Source organism: Amblyomma maculatum, chromosome 2 (assembly GCF_055883805.1).
Source record: "Amblyomma maculatum isolate TAMU_Amacu chromosome 2, ASM5588380v1, whole genome shotgun sequence".
NCBI lineage: Eukaryota > Metazoa > Arthropoda > Arachnida > Ixodida > Ixodidae > Amblyomma > Amblyomma maculatum.
The window spans coordinates 201,064,823-201,087,497 of record NC_139345.1 but is presented as its reverse complement, the minus strand read 5'-3'; the positions used below and the strand labels follow the sequence as shown (position 1 = coordinate 201,087,497).

At 45.2% G+C, this 22,675-nt stretch overlaps 1 pseudogene; it reads right to left on the bottom strand.

The window, feature by feature from the left end:
- The window catches only part of LOC146200932 (alcohol dehydrogenase class-3 chain H-like), a 136,912-nt pseudogene that overhangs the window by 90,169 nt on the left and 24,068 nt on the right, over positions 1 to 22,675 (bottom strand).

The following is a 22,675-nucleotide window of genomic DNA, read 5'->3' as shown; positions in this document are numbered from 1 at the left end:
GATTATTGTGTGATTTGTCGCCAAGGTGTTAACGGTTCTGACCAAGCATCTCTTCAAGACGAACTTAACCACTTTCAGGAATGGCGTGCAAATTGGTTAATGGAACCTAACCCTAATAAAATGTAAAATCTTGTCCTTCCCCTCTTTCTAGGCATCCCACCCAGTGTATATATACGTCTCTGTAAATATAACAATAAATATTTTCACCAACACCCGCAGCCCGCTTCGTTTTCCATACGTAATAGCTAACATCCCTGTACACAGCCGGTGTTATCATAAAAGTATTTAGGCATAACCTTGTCTAGCCACTTATCCTGGAGCATACACATTATGAACATCATTTCATCTGCTAATAAAACACTTGGATTATTAAGGAGTCATCTCCGCCAAGCCCCTAAACTTATAAAGTTATTAGCATATAAATCTCTTTCCAGGACAAAATTGGAATACGCCTCACATGCATTTGGAACCCGCACCAAGCTTACCTTATAAATGCACTCGAATCAGTACAAAACAGAGCAGCTAGATTCATCCATTCATCATATTCTTACAATATCAGTGTGCCAGCGTCGAAAGCTGAATCCGACTTGTTGCCCTTATCTCTTCGTCGCCGCATTGCCAGCCTTTGCTTGTTTCACAAATGTTTCCATAGTTCACTACACCTCGCACCCTACATCGTGCCTCCATCCCGCATATCTCATCGCACTCGTAATTCTTTTTAAGTTTCCTAACCACGTACCCGCACTACCAGTTTTGCCGCATCATTTTTTCTCGTACTGCAGCAGACTGGAATGACCTACCTCACGACATCGCAGCCATCAAGGGCTCATCCAACTTTGCCAATACTGTTACCAGTCATCTTTCTTTGTGTTAACACTTGCTCACCAAAATATATGCACCCACTCCTTATCTAATACCCCTCGTGGGTTTTTAAGGTAATAAAATGAAATGAAGCAATGGTTTTGCGGTTTTGATATTCATCTGCTGCGTACTGCACCAGTCACAGGACAGTAACTAAAGTCTAATTCAGAAAGAGGTGATCATTTACAGTGTCAATAGTGTGCTACAATACACAATCATCGACATATAGACGCCTTATGTTGGCTCTCTTCCCTCAAGGATTCTGCTGGCCGCCTCGACCGCTGGGCACTGCGCCTGCAGGAGTATATGTTTTCCGTTGTATCCGGTCGGCTCCACCAGGATGCAGACTGTCTGTCCCGTTATCCAGACGATCCCCCTTCCTCTACTGACCTTGAGTAGGACCCCTGTGTCTTCTCTATATCGAACTGTTCCCACATAGCCGACGAACAGCGCTTGGACCCAACACTCAGTTCTCTTATCCACCGCCTCCGCACACACAGCCGTGACTTTTCCCTCGCCCTGTTCTTCCTTCATGGGAATACTCTATACCGCCGCAACATGCGGCCTGATGGCGCTGAGCACTTGCTGGTCGTTCCCCAACACCTACGCTCTGCCTTTCTCGAACAAATGCACGACGCCCCTACAGCTGGTCATCTTTGCCTCTCACGCACATACGACCGCGTGCGCCGGCGTTTCTTCTGGCCTGGACTCTACCGCTCTGTCCAACGTTATGTAACCACTTGCGACCTTCGTCAACGCCGGAAGAAACCCCCTGTGCTACCGCCTGGACACCTGCAGCCGATTACTATCCCGACTGAGCCATTTTCTCGTGTTGGCCTTGACCTCCTAGGGCTGTTCCCCGAGTCCTTGTCAGGAAACAAATGGATCGCTGTGGCCACCGCGATACGTGATCACTCGCGCCATTCCAACCAGCTGCGCCACAGACGTTGCTGACTTCCTTTTGTACGACGTCATAGTTCACCATGGTGCTCCCCGTCAACTACTTACCGGCCGTGGCCGCTGTTTCCTTTCCCGAGTTGTTGAGGAAATACTTCGTTCTTGCTCCGTTCGGCACAAGTTCACCACTGCGTATCACCCTCAGACGAACGGCCTTACAGAGCGTATTAACCGCACACTCACCGACATGCTCGCAATGTACGTATCCGACAGTCATCGCGACTGGGATATCTGCCATTTGTCACCTTTGCATATAACTCTTTGCGTCATGACACTGCTGGGTACTCTCCATTCTATCTTCTCTTTGGAAGAGACCCCTTACTGCCCTTCGACACTTTGCTTCCCGCCGCTGGCCCCGTCACAACCTATGCCCGCGATACCATCGCCCGAGCCGACGCTGCTCGCCAGATTGCTCGTCACAATCTCAACATCTTTCAAGAAGCTCAAAAACGCCGCTACGACGCTCACCACCACGATGTGCACTATCCTCCCGGATCTCTGGTGTTGCTCTGGCTTCCGTGCCGTTGTGTGGGGTTGTGTCAAATACTTCTGCCCCACTGCACAGGTCCCTACCGTGTACTACGCCCAGTGACCGACGTGACCTATGAGATTGCACCGCTCCACCCAAAGTCACCGACCTCTACAACCACTTCCGAAATCGTACATGTCGCCCGCATCAAACCCTATTACTCCCCCTCCACACCGCACGCCTAATACGCACCGGGACGTTGCCTTTTGCCGAGGGGCGTAGCGTTACCGGGAAACGCGGGACTAAAGTGATGTACTCACTGACAAAGACGACGACCGAGGAACGCGGGCACGACGAAGCGTTAAGAAAGAGGACGACGCTGACAGAGTGAATACTGCACGGTTACAGAAGTCTTAGCGTCGAGTTCAGCCCATCGCAGTGCCGTTACATTAAGTACATCCCCGTAACAATATGTTTGCACATGACATGTTCTAAGATGTTACATGAATGTGCAGGTAAATTGATTGGCCTATAATTAGAAGAAATTTGCTTGTTGCCGGATTTATAGGGTGAAAGCACAGTGGCGAGTTTTCACGAGGAAGTGACGATGCCAGTCGAAAGAGATTTTTGAAAACGTATAGTGAAATATCGCGATGGCCAAAGGCAATAACGTACAAGTAAAGTGTTGGGAATACCACCCGTTCCACCGCATCAATGCACAAGATGAGATTTAAAATACCTCAGTACTACTGATTACATCAGAGATTGAACATTCATGATCAGGAAGACTGAAAAATGAAACATCGTCATTATCGCACACACAAAAATTCAAGTAAGCATTAAATGCATCATATATTTCAGCAGAGTCTGTAACAATTTCGGCATCCATAACAAGAGAGAAGGATAAAATGTTTGAGGGTAGAATAGATCTTCAAAATTTACGAGGGTTCTTTTTTAGCAGTGCTGGCAACTAAACGCGGAAGCAGTCTATAGCAGAGTGCATTTTATTACAAAGCTAATTTTTTGCAGCTTGAAAGCGAGCAGCAGCATCAGGATTATTGCTGCGTACCATGCGCCTCAACCGAGACACGTCGCGGCAAAATTGAAACGTCACGATCGACCCAATAAGAGTAGAAATTTTCTTCGCTTTAACAGGAACAAACCGTTCAGTGCACAATTTAACGGTCTTTTCAAAGTATTCAACAACGTCAATAACGTCGCCATTACGGCTATGTGCGCAAAAGGAGTGGAAACACACTGCCAGTTTGTCGATTATGGCGCTGTCGTCAGAGTGGTAGAAATTCGGAAAATACGTCAAGGCATACTGTGGTTTACTCGAGAAGGGTGCCAGGGTTATGTCTACTTTATGGTCAGTAATCATGAACAACAGCAGACTGAAAAAATTGAGTCCAGCAGCGAATTTAATCTGGTGGGCGACGTTATGAATCCAAGAGACTGCGATATTATTGTCCACTTATTTGCTGTATTATCGCCGTGGCCAGAATAGGACATAAAGGTCTAGTCAGTCAATATCAGGCACATTGAAATCACCCATGAAGATGATATTTTGTTCTCGAAAGATGTGTTAGAAGGGGCCAACTGTGTGCAAAATATCAGGAAAGGAACAGGGAGGATGGTAAAAGATGTCCATAATAACAGTCTGTTTTTTAAGCAAATGTTGCACCAAACTGACTCAGTGTTGTAAGGAGTAGGTAGTATAGAAAGGAAGCTGAAAGTTGCCAGCGAAAAATAGACCAATATCTGTTCTCCCAGTTTTCTGAAAAGCAGTGGAAAAATCATATTTGTTCGAGTTATAAAGTTTTGAAATGCATAGTATACCTGAAGAACAATTTGGCTTTTTAAAAAGTAAATCCACCAAAATCGCTTTGTTAACACTAAAAGAACACATTCAGGAATCACTGATGATGGCATGTTGTCAGTGGCTTGTTTTGTGGATTTCAGTAAAGCATTTGGACTCTACTATACAATTTTTGGTCAATAAACGTTCCGGTGTTTGCGGGCAATGCTTAGATTAATTAAAAAACTCGCTAACCAATAAGGCTCGGTTAGTACGCCTAAATGAACAAAATTCATAGCTTTTTGCAATTAATATGGTGCACGACAGGGTACCGTGATGGGCCTCCTCCTTTTTATTGTCCACAATAATCCCATTATTAACAGTAAAGGCAAACAATGCAAAAATACGCAGATAACAGCACTTTGCTCATTGTTGCTTTTAACGTTAATAATCTGGTACTCAAATGCAATGAAGGAAATGGAAATTTTAACTTGGTCAAAAGTAAACCGAATTAAGATTAATGCTACTAAAAAGAACTACTAATTTTTTCTGCTAGGCATGAGAAATTTCCTATTAACCTTCCATTTCCATTTCATAGCCAGTAAATAAAGATCATTCACGACTATAAAGTCATTGGTATGCATTTCTCGTCTCATTTAAACTTGGACACTCACAATAAATACCTACGCACAAAGCTTTCCTCGATTACAGGGGCATTGAATTTTTTTCACATTTCACATTTTATTTTCATTGTTAAATACATGTATACATGGTTATCAGTATTACAGAAGGAGGTCCCGAAATAAAAACTGTCCGGGGGGCCTCCTATGACAAAATGAATAAAATTCGCGGGTAACATACTAGGCAGTTATAAGAAAAGAATCTACAGGCATTCAGAGAACAAATTATAATACTAACAGTAATAAATAATACAATGCAAACTACGAACAGTATAGAAAATTCTAAATAATAACTGGAAACAAAAGTGCACTAATTGCTGAAATTTGAGAACGCAATTTGCTGAAAAAATAATGAAATAATGTGAACACAGAAACCTATGATCCAGAGAAATATTTAGTCGGAGGAACAAAACAAGGTAGAAAATAAGTAAGTCCTTAAAGAATGATGAAATGAATGAAGAGTACGCCGTGATTTGATTTCGGAAGGCAGTGAATTCCACACAGATATGCCTGAGAAGTATGCAGTTTGTTTGCCACAATCAGTCCTGAGTTTTGGTAATAGTAATTATGATGTTCAGCAAATCTGGTGTTATTATTGTTAAAGAGCTTGGAGGACTCAAACCCACTAAGAACGACAAGATTATTGCGCGTTTTAAAGATAATTGATGCCAACCTAAAATTAAGTTGTAGCGACAATGGCAGTATGTTAAGTGTGCGGTAAAAATTGACAACAGATGCACGGTAAGGGCTGAAAGTAATCATTCGGAGTGCTTGAATTTGAAGGTGGCGAACACATGAAATGTGTGTTGTATGTGCTACACCAAGATGATATGCAATACGAGAAGTGGCTATGTACGAAGGAGAAATTTATAACATGCGAAGTGTAGGTAGGTCGAACTAATGCCGGGCTTTAATGATAACGTGAATACCAAAAGCTGCTTTAGATTTAATGAATTTTGTATGCTGATGAAACTTTAATTGATTATCTAAAACGACACCAAGAAATGTAGTGGATTCTGACGGGTAAACTACGTCCATTATCAAGATGAAGACACATACTACCTAGGAGAACAAAACTTCAAATATGCCAAGCATATTTATTTCCAAACTATATTATTTATTTCTTTAAAATGTTTTGTGCTGATCTGCAATTTCTTTAACAGCAGCTGTCATGAAGTGGTCTCCTGTGCCTTAGTCAAGCTGCTTGAGCAGCTTTTAGGGCAGAAGACCATGGAGGGTGTCTGGAAAATAAAATCTATTGAATTGAACCAAAATTACCCGTGTAGGCAGTGCGCGCATCGACATGGGTCAAAATGATGCTGGGCATTCTCAAAAGGGGACTTTGCAAACGACCACAAGACAGTTTTTGGAGCGATTAGAGATACAGTTAAATATACGAGTGAAAATAAAACTCCGCCACACCTAACATGTTTCGTCCTTACTGTGCACAAGAGCCTAACATCAGGCAACAACAAGGGTTACCAATGCTCTCGCTTTGTATAACTATAGGGTTACAAGAGGTAAATCTCAGCAATATTTTCTTGAACAATATAAACTCTGGCAAAATTCATGGCCGCACCGGGGCGTGGGATGAACATTCCCACCGTTTTATTTTGGACAATAATGTCGGAAAAATTTAAAATTTTCATTGTCAGCATTTGCAGCCATGTCTTATTAAATATACTCTAACTAGTTCTTGAGACTCCCTAGGATAATTAGGGACCCGGAAGAGACATGACCTAGGTTTTTATTAATATCCGCTTTGTGGTGATCATGGCCAGTTGGCCCTGGAAATCTCAGCAAGCTTGAAGTCATTAAGCTCACCAAACGCAGAATAGGTTCCTAGCACTATCATTACCATCATTACAATCACCAGCCCGACTATGGGAGAGGCGAAGGCCCCTCCAATTCTACTGCAATTGCACCTATATCAAAGAATTTATTTAGATGAGTGCCAACCAGGGAGTGTACTTTCAAATAAGTTCATAGAATAGATGGTCAGCAGACCCAAACTTGAACATGCATGCACCGTCTGGGACCCTTACACTACATATAACCTCGAGGCAGTGGAAATGATCCAGAGAAAATATATAAAATTCAGCTTTAATAAATATTGTTATATTGAGTCTCCAAAAGCTCTTATGACACAGCCCAACACACCGACATGGCAAACATGTAGAAAATATGAAAGGTTGAAATTTTTGTTTTTCTTCAACAATAAAAAAAAAAACTCTCCATGAGCCCTGATTTATTTCTTAAGCTGATTACGACGTGACTAACACGAAATTGTCACACGTAATCACTAACACCGTAGGGAGCTATAATCAGTGCCTTCAAATAATGTTTTCCTCAAACAATAGCTCAATGGAATGCACTCCAGCCTGAATTGTAAACTGCATCGATGCCATTGACAAAACTGTTCAGTGATAGTTGCAGAGTTTTGTTTCATTTTTTACTACGTCCTACTGCACATATAAGGTTTAGGAACTTTGAAAAGGGGGAAAGCAGCTGCCGTGGCGCAGTAACTACAGATTTGTTGAAGGGCGGGGGGATATCGTGCTAGGAAAAATGGCCACCCTGTATACGCAATGCCTGTCGTAATTGACGGTACCTGAGTCATGAAAAAACGCTAATGTTGTCATGGAAGAACGCTAACATTATCTTAATTCACAAAAAAGGGGACGCTAAACACTAAACAAACATGCAGGCCAATCAGCTTACTATAAGTTTCATTTAAGGTGTTTACTAATGTAATCGCTAACAGATGCAGGATAATCGTAGACTTCAGTCAAGCAACAGATCAAGCAGGTTTTTGGAAAGGGTATACTCTTCTATCGATCGTATACTTGCCATCATTCGGTCGATAGTAAAATGGTAGCAAAATAACTAGCCCTTATACATACTGTTCATTGATTATGAAAAACCATTTGACTCAGTAGAAACCTCGGCAGTCATACAGGCATTGCAAAATCGGAGTGTAGACGAGCCGTACGTGAAAGTACTGGACGATATCTATAGTGGCGGCACAGCAATCATAGTTCTGCATAAAAAGTAATAAAATTCCCATAAAGAATGATGTTAGGCAGGAGACACAATCTCCCCAGTACTATTCACAGCTTGTTTAGAGGAAGTATTCAGAGACTTGGAGTGGAAGCAGTGAGTGATAAAGGTAGATAGTGAATGCCTCAGTAATCTGCGATTCAATGATGACATTGCCTTGCTATGTTACTCAATGGATGAACTGCAAATAATTATTGATGACGTAGACAGCAACAACAGAAAGTTAGGCTTGAAAATCAATATGTAGAAGAATGAGGTAATGTTCAATAGCCTTGGGAAGGAACAGCAGTTCACAAAAGGTAGCGAACCACTGGAAGTAGTAGGCGAATATGTCTACTTAGGACAGGTAGTAACCGCAGATTCAGATCATGAAGGGGAAATAACTGGGAGAATAAAATTTAGATGGAGCGCATTCGGGAAGTATTCGCAGGCTATGACTAGCAGCTTACTGGTATCGCTCAGGAGGAAAATATACAACAGTGGCATCTTACCTGTACTCACCTACGGGGCTGAAAAATGCAGGCTACTGAAAAGGGTTCTGCTTAAGTTGAGGACAACACAGATGGCTATGGAACGAAAAATGGTAGATGTAACGTTAAGAGGTAGTGCGCAGAGATGGTCAAGAAATAACTCAAGTGAATTACGTTCTAGTGGAAATCAAGATGAAACGAGAATGGCCAGGGTATGTAGTGAAAAGAGAGGACAACCGATGGTCGATTACGGTAACAAAGTGGACTCCAAGGGAAGGAAAGCGCAGCAGGGGGCAGCAGATAGTCTGGTGAGCGGAAGAGATCAAGAAATTCGGAGGCGTAAAGTTGATGCGGCTAGCACAGAACCGGATTAATTGGAGTATGTGAGCTAGGCCTTAGCTCTGTAGTTTGTATAGTCCAGCTGCTGCTGCTGCTGCTGCTGCTAATGATGATGATGATTGCACATATGCTTTTTGCGATGCATTTGTCGAGTTTATTTTACGTATTTTTGGTCCTCCTGCTTTGACCCATCTTGGGGCCTGCAGTATAAATAAACACATAAATTCGGTATAATAGAGTGACTTGTGTCGAATATTGAATATTAGATTGTAATTTTTTTCCTTGAGCTATGCGGTGAGTTCGGCACTGACTTTAAATGCGAATGAACATCACGCCGCTCATCCCTCATGTCTCTTGAAAACAATTAACTTTGTAGCTAACCACTAAAAATATTGCCACGTGCCTAGCGCCGCGCGACAGCCGTGTTTGATGCCGACGACGACGAAGCGGTGGTTGGCACGAGCGGCGCGCTGGTGCTGGACTCTGTGACTCTGTGTTCGGAACTACAAGCCGACCTTATTCTCGGGTCCTCGGCTACGTGTACTTTCACGGCTCCCTCTGACTTCAGTCGTGACACTGGTGGAGGTGCCATCGATGATCCCTTCTCCTGCGGACGACCCTACGCGGCCGCCTCTCGTGACCACTCCGGTTCATCGTACCAGCCGACGGCTCCGAGGCTTGTCCCCCGAGGCCTTCCCTCTTGACGAAGAGACTCTGGCTGTGGCAACGACACCGCCCGCCCGTACCATGACTGTCCCTTCCACCCCTTCGTCCTGTCTCATCCTTCAAACCCCACGTACCCCTAAACCATTTCACGGTGAGCAGTTTGAAGACGCCGAGGACTGGCCAGCTCACTATGAAAGGGTCGCGACGTTTAACGGCTGGGACGACGCTGCGAAAATGCGGAACGTCTACTTCAGCCTTGAAGACGCTGCTCGGACATGGTTCGAGAACCGCGAGGCCACATTCTCTACGTGGCCGGCCTTCCGAAGTCAGCTCCTCGGTACGTACGCCAACAGTGACCGCCGAGAGAATGCCGAGCGTGCCCTGACCTCTCGAGTTCAGCGTCAGAACGAGGGGGTTGCAATGTACGTTGAAGACGTCATGCGTCTTTGCCATCGCGCCGACCCGTCTATGAGTGAGGAGAAGAAGGTTCGGCACCTGATGCACGGCGTCAAAGAACAGCTTTTTTCCGGCCTCGTGCGGAACCCGCCCACCACCGTCGCGGCGTTTCTGGCTGAAGCTGTGACCATGGAGAAACTGCTACAGCAGCGATGCAGCCAGTACGGTCGGCCGCTGAATTCCATCTCCCCACTACCGCCGTCTGACCGAACCGACTACAATCCCGGGGCAGATATGAGCTCCCTTCGCGACCTCATTCGCACCGTGGTTCGCGAGGAGCTCCAGAAAGTTCATGGATCATTTACTCCTGGCGCAGCTTCCCTGGCCAGCATCATCCGTGAAGAGGTCCAGAATGCACTCACGCCACCAACAAGTACAGTCGTTCCACCACCACCCCCGGGCCCCACCGAGCGGATGACTTATGCTGATGTCACACGCCGCCCAGCCTTGCTACCTACCCCTTCGCCTTACACGCAACCTCAGGTCGCTGTGCACGCTGTGGCACCGCTGCCCCTTTGGGCAGATCGGCGCCAGGCGCCCCGGAAAACTGATCTCTGGCGCGCTCCAGATAACCGCCCTCTCTGCTACCACTGTGGCGAGGCAGGTCACCTGTACCGGCAGTGCCCTTATCGTCAGATGGGCCTTAGGGGATTTTCCCCCGACAGCCCTTGTCCACGGCCTGGTCAGCGGCCTCAGGACATCGCCGAGTACGTCACCCGCCAGCGTACGTCACCCGCCAGTCTGCCACATTCTCCTCGTCGCGAGTCGCGCTCGCCTTCGCCTCGTCGCTCTTCACCCTCTGGGTCACGGTATACCGCTGGACGCCATGGTTCCTCGAGCCCTCATCGGGAAAACTATCTCCGGCGACCTTTGGGGGCGAGGCCGCCGCACACCGATTCGCTGTAAAGCTTCCACCGCCGCACCGCTCAATTCGCCCCGACGTCGAACGCCGAATTCCTGTCCAGTTTTCACCGCACAGACCAGATCGCCGCGACGTCGTCCGCATCGCCGACCAGTTATCACCGCCGTGTCGCTTAAATCGCCCCGACGCAGACCACACAACTGCCGCCCAGCTTCCGTCGCCGCACCGCTTCCTTCACTCCGACCTGCCGTCGACATTGAATTGTCCCGACGCCGACCACCCAACCGCCGTCCAGCTTCCGCCACCACACCGTTCACTTCACTCCGAACCGACGTCGACAGGCCCTGGTCTTGGCCGGGTCTCCCTGGACATCCCTATTATCGTCGACACGAAGGAGGTCAGCGCTTTAGTTGATACTGGAGCCGATTATTCTATCCTTAGTGGGCGGCTTACAAGGACACTGAAAAAGGTGATGACGCCATGGAACGGACCAGACATACGTACGGCAGGCGGACATGTGGTTGCACCACTGGGTATGTGTACAGCCCGGGTTACGGTGTGAGGCTGCACCTTTGTTGCGACTTTTCTCGTTCTACGCGAATGCTCTCGTGATGTTATTCTTGGCATCGACTTCCTTCGTGAGCACGGTGCCACTATAGATCTACCGAACCGCTTGGTGACTTTTTCCGCCAAACTGGCCACTGAAAAGCATGAGTACCGCGGGTCCCACTCCACGCTACGAGTCGCCGATGATAGCCTCACAGTGCCACCACGCGCCAGCATCCTCGCCAGAGTTACTTGTGACGAGCCACATCACGGCCTCCGGGTTGTTGAGCCTAATGTCTCCCTCTCACTCGCCTTGGGAGTTTCTGTGGCAAGAGGTCTTTGTTTCCTTCGTGGAAGAGAGACGGAGGTACTTGTCACCAATTTCTCCAATGAACATCGACACCTGTTCCGTGGCACTGTCATTGCTTACGTCGACCATCTGCACGAAGTCGCCGAATGTTTTGCTTCAGAGGAAGCTGTGCCTAGCACTGAACCGGATGATGCCGTACACGCTGTTGACATCAATTCTAGCCTTTCCTCCGTTGAAAAGAGGCAACTCCAAGATCTATTGCTGGAGTTTCGTGTGTGCTTCACGTCTTCATCTAAAGTGCAGCAAACGTCGGTCATTAAACACCGGATTATCACGCATGAAGGCACTCGACCCATCCATCAGCAGCCCTATCGTGTATCTCCTCGGGAGAGAGACGCTATCCAACAGCAAGTCAAGGAGATGCTCGCCGATGGCGTCATTCAACCTTCAAGCAGCCCATGGTCCTCGCCTGTAGTCCTCGTTAAAAAGAAAGACGGAACACTTCGTTTCTGTGTTGACTATCGGAAACTTAACAGTATGACAAAGAAGGACGTCTATCCGCTGCCACGGATTGATGACTCTCTCGACCGACTTCGCCGAGCCAAGTACTTCTCCTCCATTGACCTCAGGAGTGGTTATTGGCAAATTGAAGTTGATGAGAGGGACCGTGAAAAAACTGCCTTCGTGACACCAGATGGGCTCTATGAATTCCGCGTCCTCCCATTCGGGCTCTGCTGTGCTCCTGCCACCTTCCAGCGGATGATGGACACTGTGCTCACAGGTCTTAAGTGGCAGACATGCCTTGTTTATCTCGACGACGTAATAATTTTTTCACCGACGTTCACGGAACACCTGCGCCGCCTGAGAACTGTTCTCGAAGCTGTCCTGTCTGCCAACCTTTCTCTCAAGCCTCAAAAGTGCCACTTCGGGTTCACCGAATTGAAGTTTCTTGGGCACATCGTGAGTGCTGATGGCATCCGAGCTGATCCTGAGAAACTTGCTGCCGTTGCTGCCTTTCCCGTCCCCGCCCATAAAAAAAGCAGTCCGACGGTTTTTCGGGCTGTGCTCCTATTATCGTCGCTTTATCAAAAACTTTGCACAGATGGCCAGCCCTCTGACTCTCCTGACTCGAGATGACGCATCATTTTCCTGGGGCGCCGAGCAGCAGATGGCTTTCGACGAGTTACGACGCCGGCTCCAGTCACCCCCGATCCTGGCACATTTCGACGATGATGCCGACACAGAATTACACAAGGATGCGAGCAACGTCGGCCTTGGTGCCGTTCTAGTTCAGCACCAAGACGGGGTCGAGAAAGTAATTGCCTACGCCAGCCGTGCACTTTCCCGTGCTGAGTGTAACTATTCCACCACTGAAAAAGAATGTTTGGCGGTAGTATGGGCCGCTGCCAAGTTCCGCCCGTACCTTTATGGCCGACCGTTTCGCGTCATCACTGACCATCACTCGTTGTGTTGGCTGAAAAACCTAAAGGATCCTTGTGGCCGCTTAGCACGTTGGGCATTGCGCCTACAGGAGTTCGATTTTGATGTTATTTATAAGTCTGGACGGAAGCACACCGATGCTGATAGCCTGTCCCGCGCGCCCGTCGGCCCTCCTTCGTCAGATGCCACCGACAACGATAGCTTCCTCGGAGCAGTCACTACATCCGATCTCGCCTCCAAACAGCGTGCCGACGGCGAGCTGCGACTGATTATTGACCATCTTGAAGGTGGGCATCCTACAATACCCCGGTACCTTGCTCGGGGGTTGTCGTCGTATTGCCTCCGCAATGGGGTGCTTTATAAGAAGAATTCTACGTCGAGTGCGAAAACATACCTGCTAGTCATACCAGCTGATCTAAGGCACGAAATCCTCCTGGCCTGCCACGACGAACCAACTTCAGGGCATCTTGGCTTTACACGCACCCTAAACCGAGTCCGGCAGAACTACTACTGGCCACATCTTTCTCCGAGCGTTAGACGTTACGTACAGACCTGTCGACAATGCCAGCGACGAAAAAAAACCCACGCTCAAGCCATCCGGTATGTTACAATCTATAGAACCGCCCCTCACACCCTTCGAACAAGTGGGCATGGACCTTTTAGGCCCATTTCCTTTATCCTCGAACGGACACAAGTGGATTGTAGTCGCCACAGACTACTTAACACGCTACGCTGAAACGAAGGCCCTTGCCCGAGGTACTGCCGGCGAAGTTGCTCGATTCTTTATGAACGACATTGTGCTCAGACACGGTGCACCGTCGACCATCATTACTGACCGAGGAAAGGCGTTTACAGCTCGGCTACTGAGGGACACCTTAACTCTCAGCCATACCGAGCATCGCACAACAACAGCGTATCACCCTCAGACAAATGGATTAACGGAACGACTAAACAAAACTTTGGCGGACATGATCTCAATGTACATCGACGTTGAGCATAAAATGTGGGACGAGATCCTGCCGTATGTCACCTTCGCCTACAATACGGCGCCGCAGGAAACCACGAAGTTTACGCCGTTCCGTCTCGTATATGGCAGAGAGGCCCGCACGATGTTGGACGCGATGCTCCCGTGCTTGGAAGAAGCGGTCGAACCCGACGCCGCCCATTTCGCGGAACAGGCCGAGCAAGCCCGTCAGCTGGCCCGCTTACACATCAAGGAGCAGCATGCCACCGACGCGCGACACTATAACCTTCGGCACAGGGAGGCCCACTACGAACCAGGGGACCAAGTGTGGGTGTGGACCCCCGTGCGTCACAAAGGCTTGAGCGAGAAACTACTCCACCGCTATTTCGGACCCTATAAAGTCTTGCGCCGCTTAAACAACGTTAATTATGAAGTCGTTCCAGATGGAACTGTGACCGTCGGTGTTCTACGCCAGCGGCCTGAAATTGTGCATGTGGTGCGTTTAAAGCCGTATTTTTCGCGTGACTGAGCGTTCCCTGCAAGTGAAACCTTGCGTTATTGTACAGTTCACCTCACGCCTAATTTTTTTTCTCCTATCACCTTGTCATCGGGACGATGTTTTCTTTCACGGGGGAGAATAATGCCACGTGCCTAGCGCCGCGCGACAGCCGTGTTTGATGCCGACGACGACGAAGCGGTGGTTGGCACGAGCGGCGCGCTGGTGCTGGACTCTGACTCTGTGTTCGGAACTACAAGCCGACCTTATTCTCGGGTCCTCGGCTACGTGTACTTTCACGGCTCCCTCTGACTTCATTCGTGACAATATCAAGCATTTATTTGTGTCTTTCAGACACCGATATAGGCTGACCCTGGGTTATGAACCTGTAAACCTTTTATTATTCTCGACTCTAACGGCAAAGAATCGAATATAGTTTCAGCGCGATTTATTGGAGCTCGCATCTATAGGATGTCGGAAGCGAGCTTGGGCAGCGGGTCGACCGCCGATGTTTCCGCACCTTGATTCGCACTTCACCCTGCCTGGGAGCGGCAACCTCGATGTCCTCGACCTTGAGCGGTTCGCCCACTTTCCAGGCGACGGCAGCCTTGCACTTGATAGGCTGCGAGGAGAGCGCACGGTAAGTTCGAATGCTTGTACCCGGCTGCTGTTTAGTGAGTTGGATAGGCCAGTTAACTGCGCCGCAGGGTAGTGTGAAACTACGCTAGGATGCAGTACTCGCAGGGGAGGCCCCTCGCGCTTCGACGCATGCAGGCAGGACCCTGCGAGCTTTTGCCCCGCTTTTTGATTGCGACAAATCAAGAAAAAAAAAAGAAACTTAATATAGTAATGTAAAATATTTCACAGCCAGCAGACAGTTGCTAACATTAGACGTGGATTATGAGAAACGGAACATATTTTGAGGCCCTGCGAGCATTCCGTCGTCTGCTATGGGATGTGCAAAGTGAAAACCTCTGGTTATAACATTCAAATATATCCAACCCCCAGAAAGCTGCTAACGTTCACTTAATGATCAGAATAGGACAGGCTACTTCTGGTTCTCGGCGAGGTTTGTGGTGCACTTGCTGCATGGCACACTTACAGCTGGCCTTTATAGATGAGCGATTTGTTGTAGTCATAAAAAGCAGTGAATTTAAGCTACAACCATTGCATATACCTCAGATTTTGATGTATATTTGCCGGCCTACGCTGAACTGAAGGCGTAATGGGAGCGAGTTGGGCCCTTAGTGATGGAGCAGTACAGTCAAGTACGAATGTACCACACCACCATTATTTTTAATAACTGACTTATTTCCACAGACTTTTTCCTTTTTGGCAATCCCGTGGAAAAGTACAGGAAGGTCTCACACTGAACTGAACATGGAAGTTGTTGGAACTTTCTTGGAAGTTGGAAGTTAGAGCCCGTGGTGTGCTTCTCTCGCCTCTTGTGTCCTAGTCTTTTGCTGCGCTATAGTCTATTGGAACTATATACTAACAAGCCCAAAACGCCACGCTACATATTACCTATCATCGGTCATTTGATACAACCAACTGCGCGCGCACCAGTGCAAGTAGCGCTCCTCAAAACGGGCTTTTCGCGCCTGGATACGAGTCGCTCTTTAAGGCCTGCTGACGGCGCTAGCGATACGAACTCGCCGGACGGGGTGCCCATAGGCTGTACTTCAGGATGGCATGCGGTGTTTGAAACTTACTTTCCCCGCCACATGAAGCAGACCTAATTACAGTCTAGCAGCGGCCCTATAGCTGGCCTGCATGGCTTTCTTCGCTGAAGAAGGTTAAGCTCACTGGCGCCTAGTGAGCGTGGCGGTGTCAGGACTCAGACGGGCTGCGAATCATTGGAATTAGCGCGTCCCTATAGTCTGTGCAGTTTATTCCTGCTTTTACATTGCACATCAGCTTATTTGCATATTTTTTGTATAACGAATTATTGATACTTAGAAGTGCGTCGCAATGCCCTCCGAGCTCTATATACGGAGTCCACTGTAAGCGCGTCGGAACTTGTGCACGGCTGTCGGTGCGTCGCAAAATCGAACAAACCGACGTGATTGAATTTTCGTTTTCCCAATCAGGCGTGAGCGCCTTATAGGGTCTGTTTAGTGTTCAAAGAAGCCGGCACTATGATAAATAATGGGTGCCTCTTTTACCTTGGCAGTTGGGAGCCACCTGTCTAGTGAACGTCTTAGTGGGCGCTAACGAGCGCCCGTAAGTGCTCTATGTGGGCCGCTCTGAACACATAGAGACGAAACGCTGGAAATGGGCAATTGCGCCTGTATATTGTCTCGCATTAAGGTACTAAGAAAGGAATGGAAAAAGGAGCTGAATTGTCTTTTCGGTGCAGAATGCTGTCTAATAACTTAGTGCAACTGAATGCAGCAATCTTGTTTAAGCAATTGGCATGACTATAGATCAGCAGCGTATTTACAAACAGAGGGCTCGCAGACACCGCCGCAAACCAGGGGTGAAAGGTAAGCTTAACTACCATAAAAATACATGGAAGCGGTCTATTTCCAATGCGTTTTCTGATTTCATATCGGGCCTATGATGTCGCCCTTTGATGCGAAGCAACCATGAATATCAAAGAACAGACTGCGATAGTAATAAACGACATCTCGAAGGAAGAGTATGCTGTAAAATATATCTGGTAAATAACACAACAAAAATGGAGATTTTCTGTATTCGGTACTGAAATATTCATGAAATAAACAGAATATTATATATTTACAAGAAAGAATATTTCAGTTCATTTTATATATGGACTTTTCCTTGATGTTAAGAGAAAGTGTTTATGCAAGAAACATGGTTGTTATTTAATTTAACAGACAGGGTCTCTTTATGTGAATCTTTTCTTGAACTCCCATATCGCGAACATCTTTCGATACTGGAGTATGAAAACTACTCAATCTGTTTCATAAGGTTTTTGCAGCACTTCGAAAGGTAAGAGCGACCTATGTTATTGCCAGGATGGCTACACTACATGACTGCGACCCTACGATCCCATCGGCGAGGGAAGCACAGTATAGCAGGAACTCAAGCTTGCAGTGCGTATGATCTTGATTCTCAGGTCGCCCTTACCTTTTCTAGTGCTCCAAACAGCTGGTCCACCGTCGTGGTGGCGAGTGATTGGGGCGCTCGACTACTGTACCCAAATATGCGATATAGAATACTTTGTGCAGCGACCAGTGTGGTGTCATACAGTCTTGCTCCTCATTTTACATCCTTTTTTTAGTCGAAATGGAGGCTAGTTTGCGATTGCGATTCAAACCGATGACATACGCACATCTGACAACTGGAGGTGGCCACTGAGAATGGAGACACTGCGCCTTCTTTTCTCCAACCACAAACGTAAACAAAAAAAAATATAAAGGCATTCGCAGAATAAAAAAGCGGCGTGTTAAAGATGCTTCGCGTCTACTCTTGTTTCTGTGTCATGTTTACGGCCCGCAAGGCGCTATGCTTTCGTACGTAAAAACTGTTGGTGGTTAATTTTACTCTGCTACCGAAAGAACAATAGTGATGAGAGTTATGTTTATGCAGCTTCCATTACGAATCCTCGAATATACAAGCCCAATATGAGACCCAGGATATGCAACTCTAATAAAATTCTTGAAAGCGTACAAAATTGTTCTGTCCGTTTTATTCTTAACAATTATAATCGTACTGCTAGCGTTACTAATATGAAGAATGCACTTAACCTTCCCCTCCTTTCTTCCCGTAAAAAACTATCACTTCTTTCCCTCTTTCACAAAATCTCCACGCTTAAATACACCAGCGTCTTATATCTCCCCATGTGTGGATCATCGTTTAAAAGTTCATGTACCTTCGCAGCGCACAGTCACCTACTCGTATTCATTCCTGCCAAGGACCTGTCACGAGTTGAACCACCTGCCTGCGTCTTTAGTTGCTATCACCGACACTGATCATTTTCGCAAAGCACTAACAAATATTTCAGAAAGTGAGTTTATTCATATATGAAAACTGTTTTTTTTTTTGCAGCTTTTGTTCCTTACTTTCTTTTCTTTCACGCACTGTAAGCTATCTGTTTTTGTTTATCTATTTTGTTCAGTTACCATTGTACGCATTTGTCTCTGTTTTGCCGGTGCAATTAAGTTGTCCACCTTGTTTGTATTTCATATAGATAGTAATGTGTATCCGGGACTGCATGGAAGAAACTGTGGGTACAGAAATGAAAATATACGCTTTCGAATAACCTGAATGAACGAATGTAGCCCAGAAACACTGGTTTTTATTAGGCAGTTCTCCGTTTCCTTCACAATTGTTTTATTTCAATAAAACGTATTTAGAATATGTTGCTTCCTCCTTGAGCCTTATTTTTTGTGTGTAATCGAAAGTGATTGCGAATACCATCTGAGTGCTGCCCGATACCACAGCGCATCAACAACTCTACGCGTACAAAAATGGTTCTGAATAAATAATTGCTGTGCCTGTCACAGCTAATTTGCAACGTGGAGACAAAAAAGTCACTAGATGCAGTATGATTACGGTTGGAAAACGATGAGGACGATATGGCGCGCTCGTTTGTGGAGGATGAAGGGTAGTGCGTCGAAGGCTGGGCCCTCATTACCCGGCTGCTTGAATGACTCTCAATGTATATATATCTCTGTTTAAATATTTTCCTCCCTGTTACAATATTATGCTAAAATTTCAAAATCATGGGCATTTCATGAATGCTTTAGGATTTTCATACTTGCTTGGTATGCATGCCTTGCACAAGGGCCTCATTGAAGGGGCCGTAATTATTATTGCAACAATATTATGAAACAGGTTTTAATGGTTTTGAAAGCTGAAATAGAGGAGCATAGTTGGACCAGGTTAAAAAGTATCAGAAATGTTTTTTATTTGTTCTCAGAATTTTTTATTGTTTCCTATTTTCATAAAATCAGCGCGATCGTATCTATGTATAGAAACGTTATGTAAATGTAACCTATAACTGTTTGATGCTGAGAATATAGTTTGGAATTGTTGCAGCTCTGCCACCAACCCTCTTTGAAATAAAGGCCAGCAAAGTAAGTAAACGTTTGTTTCTTGGGCCGATTTTGAGAAATTTTATAAGAACGTCTACAATACCCACAAAAACGAAAATTAACCAAACACAAATAAAAACGCGCATATATTTATTCAGAGAATTTTCAGCTAACTAATTTTAACACATTGTGCTTAATTCATTACAAAAGCTGGCCATAACAGCAAAGATAAGCGCGGTACTCCTCCTCTTCGTGATTATCAATTCCCTGTGTCGCGACAAAAAACTGGGCAGCAAACCCAATTGCTGATCTCTTCTTTCCAGTCATCAGAGAGTAATACATAAAATCTTAAAATAAATAAACAAGGTTGACCGACCATCCTCTGTTCGATCTTACGTGGAAACACTCAGTATGCTGATTTCTGTTGGCAATTTCTGAGCTGTACAGTGTGGTCCTGTTGCAGATCCTTAAGGTCAAACTTTTTGACAAAGGCTCTATATAATCAGTTAATGAGCATATTTATAAGGTCACCAGAGATAAGTAAAGTATGTTGTAATGTAAATGTAAAGTCTGTGGAGATAAGGTGCGGGAGGATATTGTTTTAGTTAGCTAAAACAATCAATATTATGACATTGAAGTACATTTTACAGTATCCTACATCATCTCATGTCTTCTGTAATAATTCATTTTTATTTTCGATTGACAGCAGTGAATCACTGAAAGAAAAAATTTCATATTGCCTTCAACCTTACTGCTTTTCTTAAGCAGACATTCAATTTTTTCCTTAAGGCATGCATACCATGGGCAGATAATATAATAATATTTGTAAGTGGCATTTGAGATGAATAAGGTTCAGCATTTCTTATTTCTGTATCAGTGCCATGATAATTTCAGTGTGCTGTGTGCTGAAACTATCATTGTTAGGTATGGCTGCTGTAGCTTCAAATGGGGTACTGGTGGCAATGTTGTCGCCAAAGAATAGGAAAGCCCTGAAAAATTGGAGCTGTCGATACTTCTAAAATCTGACTTTTGAAATTGCATGGTATTACCCAAATAGAATTCTGGTACACTAATCTAGGCTCTTATTGATTCTTTTTTCCTTAGGGCAGTTTCTCCAATGAACTTTGAAAGAAGCACGGAAAGATAACAAATGTCCAAACATGTTCTTTGTCTCCAAAAATGTATGACTATTTGCAAATGCCCTGCACAATACAAATTCAGAATTTTTAATAATTTGCAAAACTTTGAAGCTGACACCATTGCATTGAAATCCCTGCGTGCACAGGAAATTGCCTGTAGGTCATCTCCCTCTTTGTGTTCTCTACAAAGCTCAGTGTACTGTTCGTTTGCTGCTACTTTACAGAAATATACTTTTCGCTATACTTATTGGACTATTAATGGGTGCCGTTCCCGCCGATACCAAGTGCTGGATTTAGGAGGGAATGAAACCCATAAGAAGATTAGAGCAAAATATTTCTATAAAATTGCAGCAAACCAATACGTGAAAATTGTGTACAATTGCACAATATACTGCAATAAATGTGTGTGAAATACACGTATATTTAAAAACACATTTCTGTCCCCGTACAGATGATATCTGTTCTACTTCATTGATCATAATACGTTCACAGAAACAAAAAAATAGTAGTTTTCTGTTGTCCAGCTAACTCTTGATTGGAAGGCAAAGAATTTGATATATTTTTGTCGTCTGTTCTATTTTCTACCGCAAAGTGGTTTTTTACTTGAATCGTAGGTGAATGCTGAACAAAAAGCTAAATGGTATTACAACTCTGAAAGTGCTGTCCGACGATCACTTGCGTAACAATTTCGATTCGAAAGAAGGTACCTCTTGACGCCGCATTGAGGTTCGCTGTGGGTAACTATGAGCATATATTATAGGCCAAACGAGGAGGGAGGTCAGCTGCCTGCTGCAGTGGTATCTGTTATACATTTTTCCACTTGGCTATTCTGAGCGATCGATGCCAGTGTAGGTTAAACAACCCAATGAGGTCGAGATTTCCGGCGACCTGCATTACGGTGTCTCTCATAGCCTTTGTCGCTTTGGGATGTTGAACTCCACAAACCAAAGCAAACCAAAACTTGTCTTTTCGGTGGCCAGGCATTGGCTGTTGCGCGGCCAAATTTATGGGTGCCATCTAGTATTGCCAGCGCCGAGAGATTTTCGTGAAATGGAGAAGACTTTCACCTTAAAAATGGTGTTCATTGAAGAAATTGGCGCTTAAAGCAATTTTATTGTTGTTACAGGCAGAAAAACATGCGAAATGAAAGACGAGTAAAAAAGATATATTTGCATCATTTTTAACTGCGACAGAAAAAAAATACAGAAAAAATAAAAACATAAAAGGTTTATAACAAATCTTTTGTCAATTTAAAAAAATTCTTGTTCAGTTGTCAACGAAAAACTGGAAAATCACAGAAAATGGAAAAACAGAAAACATAGCAGAACAGACAATTATGTGAAATTGCAAGCTAGTCTGTTTTTTAGCAAAATACTAAAAATATATATTATCTGTTGAATTACAACAAAAAATTGCCAGTAAAATCTGTGGAATCATAACTAGCCTGTTTTTTTAACAAAGAAAACTAGGATACTTAAAATTCTGCTGAAATACAGAAAACGCACTAACAAAAATTATTGGTAAAATTATAGAAAAATTGAAAACAGAAAACAAATGAGAACAGAACAGTTGTGTCATTAAATTTTCCGATTAGATTTTTTTTCTCAAACCTTTGTTGGTGTATTTTGAAAATACCGCGAAACTCACGGGGCTTATGGGCCGGAACGGCAGCTCGTAGAAACACACGTAGTAAGCAAAACTTTCAAAATTATATGTTTCATTTCACACAGTACTATGAAGGCGGGCGGTGGGTAAAAGATGGGTAGCGCTATGTAGAAGACAGTGAAAAAATAGGTATACCCGATTACAAATGCAATCTCTATTTACGCACACTGAAAAGTATATGTTGTGCACGAAGCCAGACAAACTGCTGTAAGGCTCATTACCCGCTAGGCACTTAAGTTGCTCAAGCTTCTCATCTAGTCTGATCAGCTGCCGTATGCGTTAATTTGCTTAATAATACTATCACTTAAACTATACAGCTTATGCTTCTCAAAACGCCGTACCAAGGAAGCGAAATAGAACGGCGCGCTGTAGCAGACGGTACGCAGCTCGAATGGAGCGCAGACGGCTCCAGCGTTCCCGAGTGCGACGTGTGTGTTAACATTGTGCAGGTGGAATGCTACAGTGTGCGAAGTTTGTTTACAGTGTTGTGTGAG